The sequence below is a fragment of the Microcaecilia unicolor genome, chromosome 1 (genome assembly GCF_901765095.1).
Source record: "Microcaecilia unicolor chromosome 1, aMicUni1.1, whole genome shotgun sequence".
NCBI lineage: Eukaryota > Metazoa > Chordata > Amphibia > Gymnophiona > Siphonopidae > Microcaecilia > Microcaecilia unicolor.
The window spans coordinates 28,819,712-28,836,600 of record NC_044031.1 but is presented as its reverse complement, the minus strand read 5'-3'; positions in this window follow the sequence as shown (position 1 = coordinate 28,836,600).

The window sequence follows — 16,889 nt, the reverse complement described above, 5'->3', positions numbered from 1 at the left end:
GGCAGCAAACCCCTCCCTTTGTGCTCTGTAAGGAGATATGTGTGTTCTCAACAACCATCGATATAGCCTCTCTCTCTGTGGTATGAGGAGTGTGGTAGCCATGTTAGTCCACTCTTAAGGTTATCAATAGAAATCAAACAAAATAAAACATGGAAAAGAAAATAAGATGATACCTTTTTTATTGGACATAACTTAATATATTTCTTGATTAGCTTTCGAAGGTCGCTCTTCTTCCTCAGATCGGAAATAAGCAAATGTGTTAGCTGACAGTGTATATAAGTGAAAACATTCAAGCATTACTATGACAGTCTGACAGGGTGGGAGGATGGGGGTGGGTAGGAGGTATGCATGGGGATATCAATGATATGCTTTGATGTCCCCATGCATACCTCCTACCCACCCCCATCCTCCCACCCTGTCAGACTGTCATAGTAATGCTTGAATGTTTTCACTTATATACACTGTCAGCTAGCACATTTGCTTATTTCCGATCTGAGGAAGAAGGGTGACCTTCGAAAGCTAATCAAGAAATGTATTAAGTTATGTCCAATAAAAAAGGTATCATCTTATTTTCTTTTCCATGTTTTATTTTGTTTGATCTCTGTGGTATGGAAAGCCGCTGCTTGTAGATAGATTTCAGATATGATCTACACTCTTCTTCTGTAAATGTACAGCCCAAATCCCTTGACCACTCCCGTGTGAGCTGCCGGAAATCTAATTCTGCTGTCGTATCCTTAAATTGTTGGTGGTGGAATCTCAGTGGTATTGGAAGCTGTGCTCCCAGAGTAAACTCTTCCGAGAGAACCTCCACCACATCCTCTGTATGGTCTGTCCACTCTAGGGAAGCAACATAATGGCTTAGCTGGCGATACGCAAATTGATATGTCGGGGGAATCCCGTACCGGGACTGAAGTTCTAGATATGGGAGAATTCGTCCCTGTTCTGTGACTATATGCGCCAGGTATACTATCCCCTTTTGTGCCCATCTGCTAAATATGCTAACCCCTTGGCCTGGTGGAAATGCTGGATTGTCGCATATTGATAGCCAAGGGGATGTACGGGAGGAGAAGTGATAACATCTGCACACCCACCTCCAAGTTTCCCTGACAGATTTCAAAAGAGGGTGTCTCTGAAATGCTGCAGTAGGCAAGGGAGTCCCGGAGTGGAGCAAATGACTGAAATGTATATCTGGGAACACCGAGGTCTCCACCGAATCAGATGTCCCCCGATACCAGTCATTTATATGTCTCATGGAACTTGCAATTGCCAGAAATTTGATATTTAAGAGCCCCATGCCACCCCCCTCCCTTGGGGCTATCATCTGATGGTAAGGTATTCTGGGTTTCTTCCCCTGCCAGAGATACGTTTGTATCAGGCGCTGCAACAGCCTTTCTTCTTTGTGTTTCAAGAACAGTGGTAGTTGTTGAAAGACATAACCACCTAGGAGCAACCACCATATTGAATAGTGCTATTCTACCCCAAATTGTGAGTGGCAATTCCTTCCACATGGACAGTTTGTTTCTAGTCATCTCTATCAATGGGGCTATGTTATCTCTGTACATGGAAGATCCGTCACTAGAAATGTACACCCCTAAGTATTTCATTTTTGTTGTCTCCCATCTAAGTGGAGCCTCCCCCTGCCAGCATAATTTGGTATCAGTATCCATGGGCATCGCACAAGATTTGGAAAGCTTAAGGCCGAACCCCGACAGCCGCCCGTACTCCTTGATCAATGTCAGGGCAGCCTCAAAGGACTCCTGCGGGTTGGTCAGAACCAGGAGTACGTCGTCGGCATAGGCCAGAGCTCGGACCTCCTGCTCTCCCAACCAGTGGCGTAGCCAGACCTGACATTTTGGCTGGGCCCAGAGCTAATATGGGTGGGCATTATATTATATACACTGTATATATATATATGCATGAGTAGTGTGCTCTACTTCTAGCATTTTTCCTCTCTCTCCCTCCTTTCATCCAGCATTTCTCCTGTTTCTCTCTCCATCTGACCAACCAGGGTCTCCCCCTTGCTCCCCTTTCTTCTCCCCAACAGCTTGTCTCTCCCCTGCCCTTTTCCATGTCCCCTCTTTCTCCCACCATCTTTCCATTCATCTTTCTCTCTGTACCCCTCTTCTATCCAGCATCCCAACTCTTCTTTCTTTCCATCCAGCTTCTCCCCTCTCACCTCCATCCAGCATGTCCCCTTTCTCTCTCTCTCCCTTCCACCAACATCTTCCCTCGCGCTCCACCTTCTGACCAGTGTCTCCCTCCTTTCATCCATCTCCTCTCTCTTCCTCCTTTCATCCAGCATCTTCCCTTTTTCGGTCCCCATCCAACATCTTTGATCTCTCTCTCCCCCCCCCCCCCCACCATGCAACATACACCCTGACACACTTTCTTCCTCCTCGCCTTCCAAACAAAATATTTTTTGCATGCTCCTCCACCCCAGCATTTTTTGTTTCCACGTACCTTAGTTCCCCAGGCACCCAAACGGCTGCTGAGATCAGCCAGGGAGCTCAACTGCATCTCTTCTACACGCTGCCACTGTGAGCAGCCTCAACAAAAAAGCCATATCTCACTAAAGACATAGACTTGAAGCAGTTCATAGGAAGACGACCAAAATGGTATGGGGTCTACACGAGATTTAAAGGGTCATGGCTTTGATATAATGCCTTTCTGTGTTTATAGTTTTATGTTATGCAGGTATTTTCTCTGTCTCGAGTAGGTTCACAATCTAAGTTTTTGTACCTGAGACAATAGAGGATTAAGTGACTTGCCCAGAGTCACAAGCAGGGTTGGGGTCATTACTTTTTAAAAGTACTTAAATAAAAAGGTAAAAGTACTAAAAGTACTGGTTTCAAAAGTAGTAAAGTAAAAGTCATTATAAAAAAAAACTCAAGTAAAAGTAATATAGTCTCTTAAAACTATGTTTTTTTTTAATTACAAAGCAAAAAATATTTTAAACAAGTTGAACATGTAATTATTTTCTGTTTGCTTCCTCACACAGCATGACGTATTTTTGTTATTTTGTGGGCTGAATAAACACCCCTGTGAGTCTAGGAACATGTAACCAGCACAGAGCATAGTATAGTGGGGCTGAACCCAAACCCGAAAACAAAATTGCCATACTCTTCTCTCTTTGCTCTTGTCAGATGGCAGAAAGGTGAGAACAGCACTTCATTCATAGGAGTCAGCAGCAGTGGGCTCTCTGTGCTATTACCAAAGCTGCACCACTTCCTTCCACTCAGTGCCTGTAGGTCCCCCTGGCCCCCGCAGCTGCTGCCCACCCCTGCATAGGAAGGTGCCGCGGCTTCCAGGGGTTACCTGCAGAGGGAAGTTTTGGTTAAGGATCATTAGTCCCCCTGTGACTTTCACTCACCTCTTAAATGTTACTTGTTCCCGTTCCTGCCAACCAAACCGTGACACAGCATGACTGGCAATTGGCCACTCATACCACTGTACAAGATAGCTTCCTATTGGACACTTTGGCTCCCAAGGACAAGCTTTAGAAAGGTGCGAGGTGAAGAAAATGAAGCGCGGGGCCGCCGCCGCAGCAGCCTTCAGGCATGCGCTGTTGGTCTGCCGGTCCTCAGCCCTCGGAACAGGAAATTGACGTCAGTGGGGCAGAGGACGGCAGAGCCGACAACGCATGCCTGAAGGCTGCTGCGGCCCCCGCGCTTCATTTTCTTCTTTTGATGAGGCTGCTCACAGAGACGCGGTAGCGGCGGAGGATCATCTCAGCAGGAGACTTTCCCACTTTGGCGGGAGTCTCTTGCTGAATGTGTGGGAGACTTGGCAAGTGGGTGGGCGGGCCTGAGCCAATATTGGGTGGGCCTGGGCCCACCCAGGCCCACCCGTAGCTACGCCCCTGCTCCCAACCGTACTCCCTTGATTCTTGGATCTGAATTTAGAAGGCGTAATAGTGGTCCCAGTGTTAAATCGAACAGGAGTGGGGATAAGGGGCAGCCCTGACGCGTTCCCTTGCCTATCTGAAACCTCGTTGAGAGCCCCCCCGTTTGCTGTAACATATGCCTCCATACCAGTGTATAGAGCCTCAATTGCTTTCCTCACTCCGGCAGGGATTCCTATCCAATCCAGCATATAAAACAAGAAATTCCACCCGACCCTGTCAAAAGCCTTGGTGGCATCGAGGCTCACCAAAATCCCAGGGTTCTCCTCATGCCGGCACTGCGCCATTGCCAGTAAGACTCTCCGAATATGCAATACAGAGTGCCTTCTGGGGATGAATCCCACTTGTGCGGGCTCAATCACACTAGGGAGACAAGTGTTGAGCCGTGTGGCCAAAATCTTGGCTAAAAGTTTGATATCGACATTAATTAGCGAGATAGGCCTATAGGATTCTGACTCCTCTCCGCTTTTTCCCAGCTTCAGCAGTAGTGATATGCAGGCAGTATTTTCATGCAATGGAAATTTCCCTTCCTTTATTACTGCCTGGTGATATTCAAATAGCGGGATTAGCAATTGGGGCTGTAACAGTTTATAAAATTCTCCCGGATACCCATCCACCCCTGGTGCCAAGAAAGATTTTAGCCCTTTTATTGCCTCTGATAGTTCCTTAAGCTGCTATCTCTAACTCTCCTAGTTTTGGCATTTGTGCCCTGTTAAGGAAGTCACTCATGAGTGCCTCCATGGCAGGCCGGTCGGCACTGTACAGCTGAGCAAAATGGTCCTGCAGTATTTGAAGGATCCTATCTGGGTCATTGGTAAGGCCTCCCGTCTTTTCTTTCAGAGCCGATATAGCTCTGCCCCCTCCCCGTTTCCGGACTATCCGAGCCAGCATGCCCCCTGCTCTGTTTCCAAATCGATGGAACCTATATTTTTGAAAGATCCTATTCTTTAACGTTCTTTCATGCAACAGGGAGTTGACAGCAGCCTGCACAGACAAGAGGGCCTCCCTGTTAGCCGCGATCTGCTGCTCCGTGTAACGGCGTCTAGCCTTCCGCAACTGCCTATTCAGATGCAAAAGGCTAGCTGCATTCTTTTTCCGTTTATTTGCTACGTATGCTATCAGGTCCCCTCGGAGTACCGCTTTACCAGTGCACCAAAACAATTGGGGGTTCGATTTATGTTCTTTGTTAAACAATTCATATTCTTCCCACTTTTTCACCAAGAATTTTTGAAAAGATTTATCTTTTACTAAGTGGCAAGGGAACCTCCATCGCCTGGCTGGCTGGAAGCTACCTGGGGCCTCCAACTCCAGCCAGACAGGACTATGGTCGGATATCAGAATTTCTTTGATTTTAGTGTCTCGGACACAATGGAACAAGGCTGTTGAAATGAATATATAGTCTATTCGTCCCCATGTCCCGTGCGCCCTGGACCGATGCGTGTAATCTCTTAAGTCAGGGTGCAGATTCCGCCATGCACAGGGCCGTGCCAACACGGTAAGCGGGGTAAGCACCGCAGGGGGGCGCCAACCTCTTGAGGGCGCCGCCGCGGTGCTTACCCTCGCCGCTTACCTGAGCTCCACACCGCCAGGGCCTTTAAATCTTTTACCTCCGAGGCTCCGACGGTCGCAGCAGCATCAGTGAAAGCGCTGCCGACGTCTCCCTTCCCGTCGCGCTCGTTGGTTCCCTCAGTGTCCCGCCTTCTTCTGAAGAAGGCGGGACACTGAGGGAACCAACGAGCGCGACGGGAAGGGAGACGTCGGCAGCGCTTTCACTGACGCTGCTGCGACCAGAGGTAAAAGATTTAAAGGCCCCAGGGCGCACAGCTGAGGTAAGGGAAGGGCAGAGAGGCATGGATGGGAGGGCCCAGGGAGAGGAGAAATTGCTGGGAGGGGAGAGAGGAGAATTGCTGGCTATGGATGGAGGAGGGAAGGGCAGAGAGGGACATGGATGGACATAGATGGGAGGGCAGGGCCCAGGGAGAGGAGAAATTGCTGGAAATGGAGGGGAGGGGAGAGAGGAGAATTGCTGGCTATGGATGGAGGAGGGAAAGGCAGAGAGGGACATGGATGGACATGGATGGGAGGGCAGGGCCCAGGGAGAGGAGAAATTGCTGGAAATGGAGGGGAGGGGAGAGTGGAGAATTGCTGGCTATGGATAGAGGAGGGAAGGGCAGAGAGGGACAAGGATGGACATGGGAGGGCAGGACCCAGGGAGAGAGGAGAAATTGCTGGAAATGGAGAGCAAGAAATGAAGAAGAAAGAAAGAAAGTAAAGAATTAAATGAAAAGGAAGCCCTGGAAACGGAGTTAAGAGGACAGATAGCAGCAGAATCAGATACTGGGCCAGCATGATCAGAAAAAGAAAGTCACCAGACAACAAAGGTAGAAAAAAATCAGTTTATTTTCATTTTAGTGTTTGGAATATGTCCACTTTGAGAATTTACATCTGCTTTCTTATTTTGCAATGTATAGCAATTTCTTTCTAAGAATATTGCTGACAATTCCTGTCGGTGTGGCAAGTGGTGAGCGATCATTTTCACGGTTAAAAATCATAAAAAATTATTTGCAATCTATTTGTTGAGCAATCCCACAAAGATGCACTCCATCTTTCAGCTCCTATTTCCTTTGCATCTTGTGCCACACGGGGGGGGGGGGGGGGGGGGGGGCAACTGATAGTCTGCAGGGGGGCGCCAGAGACCCTAGGCACGGCCCTGGCCATGCATCTACCAAAGAGAGGGAATTGGCAAATTCTTTTAGCATCCGTGACCCCCTTCGACCCTCCATCCCTCTGCCTCCCTCCCCTAAATAATCAATCTTGGGGTCTATCAATACATTCATATCCCCTGTTATGATCAAGTGTTTGCCTTCATAAGGGAGCAGTCGCCTTAACAATCCAGGGAAGAAGGAGTTGTCAGGAGGGGTGGGAGCGTAGACATTTAGCAGATATAATTCCCTCCCCTCTAACCACAATTTAACCAGGAGGAATCGCCCCTTAGGATCCTAGAGAACAGTTTCTACCATGCAGGCCAGTCGCCGGTGAATGCAGACTGCTACTCCCCCTCTCTACCCATCTGGGGATGCATAGATCACCTGGCCAACCCAGCCCTGTTTGAGCTTTTCATGCTCTGCAGCTGTCAATTTCGTTTTATTTAGATTGTAAGCTCTCTTGAGCAGGGACTGTCCTTCCCCATGTTTAAACTTGTACAGCGCTGCGTAACCCTGGCAGCACTATAGAAATGCTAAGTAGTAGTAGTAGTAGTTTCCTGTAGACACGCTATATCCTCATTGAGGTGTTTTAAATGTGCCAGGATCTTTTTCCTTTTAATGGGAGAGTTAATGCCTCCCACATTCCAAGTGACTAATTTACAGTGTGCTATCGCGTGGGCATACTAGCTTTATGAAAGTAATCTCGGAAAACTCAGCCCCTGGGTCCCAGCCCTTCCCCAGTAGCTGTACATATCGCCCCTTCCTCCTCACTCCCGCAATCAGAAGCATACAGTACCGATATGTTTCCTTCTTTTGCATGACCTGTTTAGGAGGCCCATTCCATGTATATCTGGAGCCCTCTCCCCCTGGACATTGATTCTCTTCAGATCTCCATCTTCCCCACCCATTACCCATCCCATTGCCTGAACCCCCCTCCCTTTTCGCCCTAACCATAACTTCTCTCCTTCCAGATGACATGGCACCGCTACGAGGGTCCCCCCCCCCCCCCCGGGTGATCAAGTCAGATCTAATGTGGTACTTTGGTATAAGAGCTCCCTCCACAACCGCTAATACTACTGAAACATAGAACATAGTAACACTTTATCAACATTTACATAAACAAGAATTATATAACCTTAGTAGCTCACACCATCGCCACTTTCTCATGAGGTTGAAGATGGTGTGAAAACCTTTACTCAAGCAAGAGTCTTCAAGACTTGTAATCAAGGCGGTGCGGCGTCTGGTGCCTGCAGTTCAGCATCTATAAACTGTTGGGCCTCCAGGACCGAGTGGAAAGAACGTCAGCTATTTTTGTGCTGGATCTTCAGGGTAAAGCAGCATAAATCTTGCTTTTCTGTTTACCAGTGTTGTACAAAGCGGATGAAACCGGCGTCTTTGCTCTTGTACTCCTGCCGAATAATCTTGAAAGATTTTTATCTGGGCCCTGTCATACCTCAAAGTGTCCCTTTTCAGTCGAAAGCCCCTCATAATTTCCTCTTTATGCAGGTTAGTTGTGCACTTTGATTATCACCAGTCTGGGTCTTTGTTGCCCTTGTTGCCAACGGCCCAGCCTATGGGCCCTTTCTATGCACAGTTCTCCGTAGCTGTCTGACAGTGCCAGCTCTTTTTTAAGCCATTGTTCCAGCTGGTGCCCCAGTGATTTCTCGGGGATTGCTTCTGGCAGGCCAACAATCCGCAGGTTGCATCTCCGTGCTCTATTTTCCATGTCTTCGATCTTGTCTTGCTGCGCCTTGAGTTGTTCCATCATCCGGGTGACATCTTGGACATTCTGCGCCCTGGTATCTTCCAAGACTGAGATTCTGCTTTCCGCCTCTCCTAGTCGCTTCACTGTGTCTGCCATAGTAGCTTCCAGGCTGCTCATTTGGCGTTCTAGTAAATCAAATCTTGGGTTGAGTGCGGCACTTACTGCCATGGTGATCTGTGCTAATTGTTTATCAGAGAAATCACCAAGCTTTTCAAGCTTCCCTTCTGCCATCTTGGCCCCTGAAGGTGATGTGGGGTTTTTCCCTTTATCGTATTTAGTGCCGCTTCGAGTTGTACCAGCAGACTTCGGTCTCAGATATTGCTCCATACAGCACGTGTTTCACCCTTTTGCTAGGCTCAGCGCGTCGACCTTGTGATGCGAGCACCCTTACCCGGGAGTGGTGAATGTGCAGTATATCCCGTTGCCAGTGATAGTTGCTGCGTCACTTCATATACAGGCTCATTTTCAAAGCACTTAGCCTCCCAAAATTCCATAGAAACCTATGGAACTTAGCCTCCCAAAGTGCTTTGAAAATATGCCTCAATGTTGTCTGGTTACTGCAAACTGGATACCAATCTCTTAATTGTATTTAGCGTTGGCAAGTCTGTGCTGTAATATTGATAATAGCACAGATCCTCTCCACTGGCAACTGCTATCTCAGTTGGAAAGTTCAATAGAGCTGCAGTGGTAGACTCTCTTGAATTACAGGAGCTTTTAGTGCAGCACCTGTTTTCTGCTCTGTTGCGGGCTTGAGTTCACCTCTTTCCCGATAATGGGGATTTGTTGCAGGACAGCCTGACGTCTCTGGCGTTCCTTCTGTGCTCTTTCGTCGGTAGGGGGAGGGGAAGAAGGGAGGTGTTGTCAACTGTGCAGCTCCTGCTGTTATCGCTCCTTCAAGCTCCCCTAAACCCAGCCCCGGAGGTTGTCCGTCGCCCACCGCTCACCCACGTTGTTGTCTTCCATCCGTCCGTCCTGCTGTTCCTCCAGCCGCCATCTTGGATCGCGGCACATGCGGTGCGAGCAACTTCAATTGCGGAGCTGCAGGGTGCATCGGCAGACCCCCAAAGGTACCTTTTTGTCCCGGGGAGCTTCGGGCAACGCCAGGTTGTTACGGGGGGGTCTATCAGGCGGGGGGATGGAAGTCCCTCGTGCGGTGTAGCGGAGCTCTCTAGATGGCGGCCATCTTCCCGCCCGGCTCCACCGGAAGTCAGGTTTCAGTGTATTATCGACGACGACACCCAGATCCCTTTCTTGGTCCGTAACTCCTAACGTGGAACCTTGCATGATGTAGCTATAATTCGGGTTCTTTTTCCCCACATGCATCACCTTGCACTTGCTCACATTAAACGTCATCTGCCATATAGCCGCCCAGTCTCGTAAGGTCCTTCTGCAATTTTTCACAATCCTGTCGCAAGTTAACAACTTTGAATAACTTTGTGTCATCAGCAAATTTAATTACCTCGCTAGTCACTCCCATCTCTAAATCATTTATAAATATATTAAAAAGCAGCGGTCATAGCACAGACCCTTGAGGAACCTCACTAACTACCCTTCTCCATTGTGAATACTGCCCATTTAACCCCACTCTCTGTTTCCTATCCTTCAACCAGTTTTTAATCCACAATAGGACTTTTCCTCCTATCCCATGACCCTCTAATTTCCTCTGTAGCCTTTCATGAGGTACCATGTCAAACGCCTTTTGAAAATCCAGATACACAATATCAACTGGCTCCCCTTTGTCCACATGTTTGTTTACTCCTTCAAAGAACTGAAGTAAATTGGTCAGGCAAGATTTCCCCACACAAAAGCCGTGCTGACTCGGTCTCAGTAATCCATGTCCTTGGATGTGCTCTGTACCTACCATTTCCCCCGGCACCGATGTCAGACTCACCGGTCTATAATTTCCCGGATCTCCCCTGGAACCTTTTTAAAAAATGTGTGTTACATTGGCCACCCTTCAATCTTCCGGTACCACGCTCAATTTTAGCTCCTAGCTACTACTCAATTGCCTCCCCCCTTGTTCCTTCTCACCCAGTACTTCCCTCACCCTTAATTGTCTTGTCTGTCTGTATTTTTAGATTGTAAGCTCTATAGAGCAGGGACTGTCTCTCTGTGTCGGGTGTTCAGCGCTGCGTACGTCTGGTAGCGCTATACAAATGTTAATAATATTAATAATAAATAGCATATCACTAGCAGTAGCTCCGCAAGCTCATTTTTCAGTTCTATCAGTACTCTAGGATGAATACCATCCGGTCCAGGAGAATTGCTACTCTTCAGTTTGCTGAACTGCCCCATTACGTCCTCCAGGTTTACCGTGAAGCCAGTCTCCGACTCGTCCGCTTGAAATATCATTTCCGACACCGGTATCCCACCCAAATCTTCCTTGGTGAAGACCGAAGCAAAGAATTCATTCAATCTCTCCGCTACGTCTTTGTCTTCCTTGATCGCCCCTTTTACCCCTCGGTCATCCAGTGGCCCAACCGATTCTTTTGCCGGCTTCCTGCTTTTAATATACTGAAAACATTTTTTACTATGCTTTTTTGCCTCTAATGCTATCTTTTTTTCGTAATCCCTCTTGACCTTCTTTATCTGCGCCTTGCATTTGCTTTGACACTCCTTATGCTGCTTCTTGTTATTTTCAGACGGTTCCTTCTTCCATTTTCTGAAGGCATTTCTCTTAGCCCTAATAGCTTCCTTTACCTCACTTTTCAACCAGGCTGGCTGTCTTTTGGAGTTCCGTCTTTCTTTTCTAATTTGTGGAATATGTTTGGCCTGGGCCTCCAGGATGGTACTTTTGAACAGCGTCCATGCCTGTTGTACAGTTTTTACCCTCTCAGTTGTCCCCCTAAGTTTTTTTCCACCGTTCTTCTCATTTTATCATAGTCTCCTTTTTTAAAGTTAAACGCTAATGTATTTGACTTCCTGTGTATAGTTACTTCAAGGTTGATATCAAAACTGATCATATTATGATCACTGTTATCAAGCGGCCCCAGTACCATAACATCCCGCACCAGATCATGCGCTCCACTAAGGACCAAGTCTAGAATTTTTCCTTCTCTCATCGGCTCCTGCACCAGCTGCTCCATAAAGCTGTCCTTGATTTCATCAAGGAATTGTACCTCTCTAGCGTGTCCCGATGTTACATTTACCCAGTCTATATTTGGATAATTGAAGTCACCCATTATTATCACATTGCCCATTTTGTTTGCGTCTCTGATTTCTTTTATCATTTCTGTGTCTACCTGCTCATCCTGGCGAGGCGGACGGTAGTACACTCCTATCACCGTCCTTTTCCCTTTTTTAGGGTTTAAATCTTTTTTATTGACTGAAAATCAATGCAAACCAACAAAACTTCAACATGAGCATTGTACAAATGCAAGTAAATCATTTACATTCCAGTCAATTAAGTTTTTCTTTTATCCCCAAACCTCCCTTCCCCCTCCCTAATCCTGCTACTTATATAGTTCAACATGTTATTGGTGACCATACATTATACTCCATTTATTCAACATTCCCCATTACATAGCCCACATCTTCCAATAGCATCCTCATTCCATTCTCTAATGATCCCAAAAGGAACAAAAAAAAAAAAAAAAAAAACCCCTTTTCCCCTTTCTTCTTTCTCCTTTCTCTTCCCTCCTTTATCCGTTTCCCTTTTCCCTTCTCTTCTTCTTCCCTTCTTCCTTTACAGTCTATTTAACAGAAAACTTCGTGCTCTGGAGGATAATGATTGTATGTACATTTCCCAGATTCCTAAGAACACCTTTCTTCTCTTTGGGGATGATCCCACCTCCCTCCTTTCCTGCATGAGCAGGTCATATAGTCGGTTTCTCCAATGCCAATAGTCTGGCGGTTCCTCTGTCATCCAACCATTCAGAATAAGCTTCTTCCCCAGTATGCTGGCTTTGCGGATGAACTGCCGAGCCCCTTTTTGCGGGACTGCTAATGTTTCATATTGATCTAGCAAGACCCCCTTGGGGGAAAACTGAATTTTATGCTGCAACACCTTTTCCAAGTATTGAGCTATTTGTCTCCAAAAATTTTGTATTTTGTAACAATCCCATAGATAATGAAACAGCGTGCCCTTTCCCTGCCTACACTTGGAACACAATGGATCCGGGATCCCCCCCATTTGGAACACCTGAGATTTGGCCATGTATGCTCTATGTAGAATTCTATATTGACATTCTCTCAAATTTGCATTCCCTGATATTGAAGGTATTTGTGCCACCAGCTTCCGGAAGTTAATTTGCAGGTTAGGCTGTTTCAAATCTCGCGCCCACTTCTGCTGTATTTTGTCCATATCCTTACCTCCTCCCAGCTCCCACAAGGCTTTCTGCAGCCCTGAAACCGATAACCTCTCTCCAGGTACGGAACCATAGAATTCTCTGACTCTACGTCCATGTCTGCCTCCCAACTGTGCTGCGTCCAAGGAACGAACATAGTGAGCTAGCTGACCATATGCAAATGTGTGGCTGTAGTCTATACCTACTCCCAAGGCTCCCAAACCCAGTAATTGTCCCCGAGAATCCAGGACATGCTCTAACCTTGTTATGCCTAGTCCTGCCCATCTAAGAAACACTTTATTTTCTGATCCCGGTTTAAATTGGGGATTACCCTGTAACGGTAAAAGATCTGATGTCTCTGCCCCCAACCCCCAGCTCTTATTTAGATCCTTCCATATCTCTCTAATGGGTCTTAGCAACACGCTATTGCCCACCTGACTAGGTATAGCTATCCCTGGGCACTGCAGCAGGTAATATAAATGATATGGTTTAAAGTATTCCTGCTCCAGTCTCCTAGGCGTGAAATCCTGCCTGTCTAACAACCAGTCTCCCAAGTGTCTCAACAAACAAGCTTGGTTATAGCGCCTGAGATCCGGAAGGCCCAACCCCCCTTCCCTCCACGAGCCCATTAATATTTTCAAAGGAAGCTTAGGTTTGGAGTCCCTCCATACGAATTTCCTTACGTACTTGTAGATCCGATTCAAATCCTTATTCTTTAGTTTCAAAGGTAGCACCTGAAAAGTATAGAGCCACCTGGGGAACTCCACCATTCTAAACAAGTGTATCCTCCCATGTAATGTGATTGGTAAAGCTTTCCACCTCCCTAGTTGCTCCTTCATAGCGTCTACTAATCTAGTTATGTTGGTATGATATAAGGCTGTAGTGTGCATGGTGATCCGCACTCCTAGGTATCGAAGTGACTCCACTGCCCATTTCAAAGGAAATGTTCCTTTCCATATCCCTCTCACTCTTTCATTAGTCGCCAGCGCCAATGATTTCGAGTAATTGATCTTAAATCCTGAGAAATCTCCATACTCCTGGAAGAGCTCTAACAAAGCCTCTAAAGATTGCTTAGGCTGGGTAAGGTGTACTAAGATATCGTCTGCGAAAGCTGAGACTTTAAACTCTTGCGGGCCGTCCTTTTCCCTTTTATACATGGAATTTCAACCCACAATGATTCAAGGGTGCAATTTGTGTCCTGCTGAATTTGTAATCTATCTGAGTTAAGGCTCTCGTTAATATACAATGCTACCCCTCCACCAGTCCGGTCCACCCTATCACTACGATATACTTTGTACCCCGGTATGACGGTGTCCCACTGGTTATCCTCCTTCCACCAGGTCTCAGTAATGCCTATTATATCCAATTTTTCATTTAGTGCAATATATTCCAACTCTCCCATCTTATTTCTTAGACTCCTAGCATTTACATATAGACATTTCGGAGTATGTTTGTTGTTCCTATTTGCATGATGCTTAGTACTGGACACTACTGATTTGCCATCTTTTGTCTGACCTTTAGTTGTATTTAAGGGCTCCTGGCCTACCACGGTTTGTTGTGCAACCTCACTATCCAGAAACCCTATCTTCCCTGTTTGTGAGATATCTTTGCAAGATACCTTATCCCGAACCATGCGCTTTTGAGCGACTGTCGGCCTTCCCCCCATTTCTAGTTTAAAAGCTGCTCTATCTCCTTTTTATATGCCGACGCCAGCAGCCAATTACTGCCAAACAAGCCATTTCTGGGGATTTTCTTTTTCCTCAGGGTGGGACTACCACCGGCAACCGCGTTGGGCCAGCAGCAGTCCCGGAAGAGCGAGCGTTAAGCCTGCATTGGGCTTACTGCCGCTTTGTAAAATGGCCCCAAATGCTTAAAAAATATAGATAACGAGTTAGAAAGTTGTAAAAGATCTAATATTTTAGGTCAAATATCCAGCCAAAATGTAGAGACAATATTGTACCTTTCTGACAGAGCAAGACCAACATAAATCATTGAGAGAGAATTTACATTTAAAGGATTTAATAGGAGTCCAATGAGCTCTGTGGTGTAAAAAAATATAAAGACTGAGGGCCCCTTTTACTAAGTCGCGTAAGTGCCTACACATGCCCAAATGGACTATCACGTGGCTCTTGCGGTAATTTCATTTTTGGCGCATGTCCGAGATGTGCACCAAGTGGCATCTGATGTGCATAGGTCCTTACCACCCAAATTCTTTAGCGCTAGGTCTAGGGCTGGCGGTAAGGACAGAGACCCAAAATGGACACGCGGCAATTTTGATTTTGCTGCAAGTCCTTTTTCAGGAAAAAAAAAAAAAGAGGCTTTTACAGGCGCACTGAAAAATGATTCTGCCATGACCAAAACCCATGCCTACACTACTGCAAGCTACTTTTCAGCGCGCCTTTGTAAAAGGACCCCTGAGTGAAAGGAGAGGGAAGATCGCGGGCTATTTAACCAGGAGAGAGACCATTCTTTGTTTGACAAATGTTCACCAGTATCTTCTTCCCATGCGTTTTGAGAAGAAATACTACATTGTTTTGACAGAGTTTGAAAACATTCACGAAATGAAGAGGCCAAAGGTGCATGAGTAGAAAACAGATTTTAAAATGGTTGTAATGGAAGGGAATTTGATGCAATTTTAACGTTAAGGTGTAGGAGAGGAAAGGGAATGGGATTTGATATACTGCCTTTCTGCGGTTACTCTGTGCACCACTGGATAACACTAACATCTTCTTAATCTCTTTTATAACTGCGCATGCAGGTTAGAACTGTACAGGGCTCTTGACGCTTTTCAAGAGCGCTGTCTTTATCATGATACAGACTCTGATTTTTCTGAGCAAAGAGGGTGAGTGGAATCCTCCTTTGGATGACTAAGAGGGGCATAATCGAAAGTGAATGCCCATCTCTAAGGACGCCCATCTCCAGGAACGTCTACGAGAAGGGGTGGTCTGAACTGTATTTTCGAAAAAGATGGGCGTCAATCTTTTCTTTCAAAAATACGGTTGGAACCGGCCAAATGCCTAGGATTTGGGCGGATTTGAGATGGGTGCCCTTGGTTTTCAGCGATAATGGAAACCGAAGGCGTCCAGTTCAAAAACGAACAAACCCAAGGCATTTGGTCGTGGGAGGGGCCAGGATTCGTAGTGCACTGGTCCCCCTCACATGCCAGGACACCAACTGGGCACCCTAGGGGGCACTTGTAACAATTAAAAAAAAAACTAAAATACCTCCCAAGTCCATAGCTCCCTTCCCTTGGGTGCTGAGCCCCCCAAATCCCCACCCAAAACCCGATTGCCTCCGGTGGTCATCTGGTCATTTAGGGCACTTTTTTGGGACTTGTTCGTGGAAAAAAGGGTCCAAAAAAAGTGACCTAAATTCGGCCTAAAAACGCCCATTTTTGTTCGATTATTGGCCGAAGGCGCCCATCTCTCCTCGGCCGATAACCACGCCCCAGTCCCACCTTCACCACGCCTCTGACAAGCCCCCGTCAACTTTGGCCGTTTCCGCAACGGAGTGCAGTTGAAGACGCCCAAAATCGGCTTTCGATTATACCGATTTGGGCGCCTTTGTGAGATGGGCATCCATCTCCCGATTTGGGTCAAAATATGGGCGCCCATCACTTTCGATTATAACGTGGAAAGTAAATTAAAGACTGAGATCTCTAGGGGTAAGCATATCGCAGAGTTTGTCTCGGCCGATCCCAAAACTATGTGTACAGGTTATCCAGTGGGGAGACCTGAAGGTAAAAGGAAACACACAATCCAAAAATGCCAGTAGGTGAACAAAACAAAATATTCATCCAACAAAAAGGGATGTCAGAAACAAGGACCGGTGGCTTGACCCAAGAGAATCCCCCACAGTGGCTGCTGAAGACATCACATCTTTCTTCGGAGTCTTCACAGCCTCCTTTATAGTCTGCTGTTGTTGAAGTGGTGGAGTAACTGGTCTGAGGGGAACAAAGATGTCTCTCCCGAAAGCTGGGACTCTCCCTGTGTCCAGTGCTGAGCTGGGATCTCACCCTCATTTCCTGCCCGCTGCGGGAGTACAAATGAATCCAACTTCAGTTGACCAAGAGGAGTAGAGGTGGCTTCAGGCCAATAAAACCTCACCTTACCCTTATGCTTAGAAGGCATGATAAAGCAGATTCTCATGTGTCCTCTCAGCCATATTGCTCTGCCCCCCCCACCCCCACCATGAAATATTTTGACCTTTGCAGCTGCTCCTCTAAGTTTTTT